The sequence below is a fragment of the Pan paniscus genome, chromosome 7 (assembly GCF_029289425.2).
Source record: "Pan paniscus chromosome 7, NHGRI_mPanPan1-v2.0_pri, whole genome shotgun sequence".
Taxonomy (NCBI): domain Eukaryota; kingdom Metazoa; phylum Chordata; class Mammalia; order Primates; family Hominidae; genus Pan; species Pan paniscus.
In genome coordinates this window covers 76,592,377-76,597,722 of record NC_073256.2, presented here as the reverse complement: position 1 = coordinate 76,597,722, position 5,346 = coordinate 76,592,377, and positions in this window count along the sequence as shown.

Here is a 5,346-nt window from a genome sequence, read left to right as displayed (position 1 = left end):
TCCGCTGTGGAGGCAATAATAGTATCTACCACATAAGGGTTTTGTGAGCACTAACTGACAATATTTGAAAAGCGCACAGAGGCCAGGCACAGTGGCTCACACCTATAATCCCAGCACTTTGGGAGGCTGAGGCGGTGGATCACTTGAGGTCAGGAGTTTGAGACCAGCCTGGCCAACATGTCAAAACCCCCTCTCTACTGAAAATACAAGAAGTAGCTGGGTATGGTGGTGCATGGGTAATCCCAGCTACTTGGGAGGCTGAGGCAGGAGAATCGCTTGAACCCGGGAAGCAGAGGTTGCAGTGAGCCGAGATCACACCACTGCACTCCAGCCTGGATGACAGAGCAAGACTCTGTCTCAAAAAAAGAAAAAAAAAAAAACGAAAAGTGCACAGAATAGTGCATGCTTTATGCACACTTGGAGACTTGCCTCATTTAGAGGGCGTTCTGAAGCCAATGAACACTCAAAAAAAACCTTGTCTTTGCCTTTGTTTGGGTATCCAGACTCTCTGCATGCTAGCATCACCCCTAAGCATTCCAGAGAATGATTTCACTCCATGCAGAACTGGCTCTCACATCTGAGACCATCCTGGCCCCAGTATGACGACTTGGTGGTCTCACCTACTCAGCCTCACACGTGCGCACGAGAACTGACTGGGATTGAGGGTAATGCTTCCTGCCATGGACACACATGTCTCCCAGTCTAATCCCACCCCAGCCCAACTCCCTCCCGGAATTCACTCCTGGCCCATTAGGAATACACTGACGACCATATAGATGCTCATTTTGTCATTATTTCACACATGGTCCTCCAGATGGGACTGACATTCTACACTATCTCATTTTCCATTTGTGTGCACTTAACCCAACTAAAAGGCCACCAGTGGTGCCTGTCTGTACCAGCTCCAAAGCCCTTTTATCTGCCCATCTCTCTGCTCCCAGCTCTCTGCTTCTCTCTTTGTTTCCTTCTGTTTCTCTACCTCTCCCTTTCTGAGTCTCTCCCTCCATCTCTCTTTCTCTGTTTTTCTGCATCTGAGGTTTTTCTCTCCCTTTTTTCTCTTTTCTCTCTCTCCCTTTCTCTCTCTCTCTTTCCCACATGCACACAGACACACACACATACACACACACACACTCACCCCCCAACATGACATGCTAATTGGGCTCCCAAGTGAGTTTGCCTCACCCCTAAAGGCAGAAGTAAGTCGAGATGGGTTAGAGAGGACACACTTCACACCTGTCAATTAAGCTCAATTGCTTGCTGCGTGAAACCAGACCCGAAGCCCTGGGCAGGCCGACCTGGCTGGATGAGGCCAAGCCTCAGCTGTCCCTCCAAAGTGGGCTGAGGGAACAAATGCTCCCTCTGTTCTCAGTGGATGAGAGCATCTCTTGGAATGTCCGGGGAGCAGCTGTGGGCCCCTCCATAGGGTGGACAGAGGAGACTGTTCCCAGCGAGTTTATAGAACTATATGTACTGCAGTTGGTCAGCTATTTTTACAAAATTCCAATTACACAGCAGAAGGACAAACACTGCATAAGGAGGAAATAGATGATGTCCCAGCTCTCATGTCGCTGGAGTGTATCAGTAGCAAGTAAAGGTCTTGAGCCTGGACTGACCATAATAGGAAGGAAATATTACCCAAAACAAAGGTGCCTCTATTAATATATTACTTTCTACTTAAAAAGATCTGCCAACTGGAACAGAGCCCATCAAGAGTGAACCCTGGACGTTGCTGCAAGGCAAGGGTGGAAATATTTTTAAGGGTGGGCTGAGATCCAAGGCTTCATCTGTCATTTTCTTCACTTGACAATTATTTGCAGACTTACAGTGTTGAAAGTATGAGACAGGGGATGTCCCCCAGCCTCACAGAGCTTACGGTTTAGAGGAGAATAAGGACAAGTGAACAAGAGGTGATCACTCTGTGTGCTGAGTGTGGAGAACATGGAAATCCAGGGTGCTGAGTGTGGGGGCCAGCGGTGGCTAATGTAGGTGTGCAGTCAGGAAGGGCCTCCTGAAGGAAGAAGCATGGAAGCTGGGGCCTGACTATGGGTGAAGGCAGCTCACAGAACTCAGGGAAACACAAGGAAAGGGAAGCAAACAACAAGCAAAGGGAGGGAAAGAGTGTTCCAGGCAGAAGGGACAGAACATGTAAAGGCCAGCGTGAGAGAGTTTGGCAAGGAGAGGGAAGCCCCATGACAAGGGATCTCATGGGCCACGTTAAGGAATTTGAACCACATCCCAAGATCAATGGAAAGTAATCACAGAACTTTAAGTAGAATGTAAGGGTACAATGTAATCAGAATTGTATTTCAGCAAGATGTCCCTTCAGCTGTAGGAAGAAAAGAATGAAGGCAAGTGGGTGGCTGCTGTAGTAACCACAGTGGAGAGAATGAAGGAATCAAGAAGCATTTAGGAGGCAAATCATTAGGGCTTGATGGTTGATTGTATGAAAGGCTGGCTAGAAGAAGGAATTGGAAGCTGGGCATGATGGCTCACACCTATAATCCCAGCACTTAAGGAGGCCAAGGCAGGTACATCACCTAAGGTCAGTAGTTCAAGACCAGCCTGGCCAAAATGGTGAAACCCCATCTGTACTAAAAACACAAAAATTAGTGAGGCAAGGTGGCACATGCCTGTAATCCCAGCTACTCGGGAGGCTGAGGCAGAAGAATCACTTGCACCCGGAAGGCAGAGGTTGCAGTCAGCCGAGATCACAACCTGGATGACAGAGTAAGACTCTGTCTCAAAAAAAAAAAAAAAAAGCAATCAGGGATGACCTCTTGGCCTTTGGTTTGAATGGTGATGCCATTCCCTCCTGCAGGGACTCATGGAAGAAGAGCAGAGTGGTCAGGAGGTGATAAGTGCCACTTGGGGGGTGTTGATGGTGGACATCTGTGTCACTCAGACTCTAGGGTGGCCCCATGGTCCATCCTCCTGGTGTTCACCCCCTTGGATAATCCCTTTTCCTTGAGTGGAGGCAGGACTTGTGATTTCTTTATAATCAATAGAATGTAACTCCTATAAGACTTTTTCTTAGCCTGCTGAAACTAGAGGCTCTACTGACAGCTTTATGAAGCAAAAGCTATATTGGAAAAAGCCACGTGGCAAGGGGCTGTGAGTAGCCTCCAGAACCCGAAGATGGCCCCAGCTGACAGCCAGCAAAAGTCTGGGATCCTTGGTCATATAGACACAAGGAAATTAATTCTACCAACAACCTGAGTGAGCTTGGAAGCAGATTCTTCTCCAGTCAAGCCTCCAGATGAGCACACAGCCCAAATGACACCTCAACTGCAGCCTCATGAGAAGAGGCAGAGGACCCAGTCAAGCCATGTCTGGACTTCTGGCCCATGGACACCATAAGATAATAGATATGTGTTGGTTTAAAATAACACAGCATCTAATTGGAGATAGCCAACAAGCAATTGGATATTGTCTCTGGACCTCAAGACAGAGGTCAGTCTTGGAGTTTATTGGCAATTATTCGCACAGAGATAGTAGCCAAAGCCATGGGAGAGCATGCAGTGACAAGGAGAAGGTCTAGGACAGAAACTAGAGGACTCACCAACATGAGTAGATAAGAAGCCTCAAAAGATTCTGAGTAAGAATGCCCAGAGAAACAGGAGGAAAACTAGAAATACAGTTGTATTCATAGTAGCCAACATTTACTTAAAATGTTCCCTGTGCTAAGTACTGTTCTAAATGGATAAGAGGTGTTAACTCATTTCATCATTACAGCCCCCCTTTGAGGTAAGTACTATTATGTTAGTATCCTTCTATTATAGATAAGGCAACTAAGGCAAAGGGAGGATAAGTAACTTATCCGAGGCCAGGCAGCTAGTAAATGGCAACTCAGGTGCTGTCTCCAAGCCCACATTCTTACCCACTTAAGCAAAATTAACTCCTTCTGTTATAGGAGCAGAAGCCCAGTGCAAATTGACTTAACCATAAGACAGAATTTACAGGTTCACCATAACTAAAAAGATGAGGGGTGGAACAAACAACATATAATCTTTCAGGCACACTTGGGGAAATTGGTGCAATGTCATCCTTTCTCCTGCCCTTGCCATCTTCACCCCTGCCTCTCTCCATTTCTCAGATCAGCTTTCCTAGCATTGCCTTTATTCTCAGACAAGCTCTATTGACAAAGACAACTCCTGGCACATCCAGCCTGATATTATCTTCAAGGAAGAAGCCTTGCCTGTTGCTTACTTACCTTACACCAATCCTAGGGGCCAGGGAGATGAGTTCCTTTTGTTTGTGTGTCCTCCAAATTCGGACATCACACACCGGGGCCTGTTGTGGGGTGGGGGGAGGGGGGAGGGATAGCATTGGGAGATATACCTAATGTTAAATAACGAGTTAATGGGTGAAGCACACCAACATGGCACATGTATACATATGTAATTAACCTGCATGTTGTCCACATGTACCCTAAAACTTAAAGTATAAAAAAAAAGATTAGAAGACTATATACCAAAATGTTATCAATAATCCCTTGATAATAAATAATTTTAATGTTTTAAAAAAATTCATATGTTGAAACCTAATCTCTAATATGATGGTATTGGGAGGTGGGGCCTTTGGGAGGTGATTAGATCATGAAGGTGGAGCCCTTATGAATGAGATTAGTGCCCTTATAAAAGAGACTCCAAAGAGCCACCATGGCCCTTCTTCCATGTGAGAACACAGTTTGAAATACTGTTTATAAACCAGGAAGTGGGCCATCGCCAGATGCCACATCTGCCAGCACCTTGGTCTTGGACGTCCCAGCCTCCAGAATAGTGTGAAATAAATTTCTATTGTTTATAAGCCACCCAACCTATAGTACTCTGTTATAGCAGCCTGAAAAAACCAGGACAACTCTCCCCTACCCCAAATTTAGAATCAATTGAGAGATAAGTGTAGAAGGCAAACAGAGTCCACAGAGTCCACATGTCAGATTTAAAGGTGATGGGGAGGGGAGCTATAGTGGAGACATGACTTAGGTGTTTGGCAAAAAATTAGGTTTCTAATATTGCACCTAAGAATAAAAGTTACCCAAGTCATAGGCCACACTGGACAACTGCCAGCTTCCCTAGCAGGGGCACATCTTGGGAACACAGGCTACCCAGCTATGCTGGCCACGTGGCATCCTAACGTATTTTCTCATCATAATGCACCTTCTCTTCAGGCAGAAGAGTAGGAGAATGAAGCTGAGCCACACATGCCTCCTCCTAAATTTACCTACCTCTTTACCCTCCTTCCCGCCCACTCCCACCATCCCCTACGGAACAATGGAGGTGGGGGGGAATCCCAGATACATTGTCATTAGAATGACTTAAATTTTAAAACCTGACAATACCAAGCACT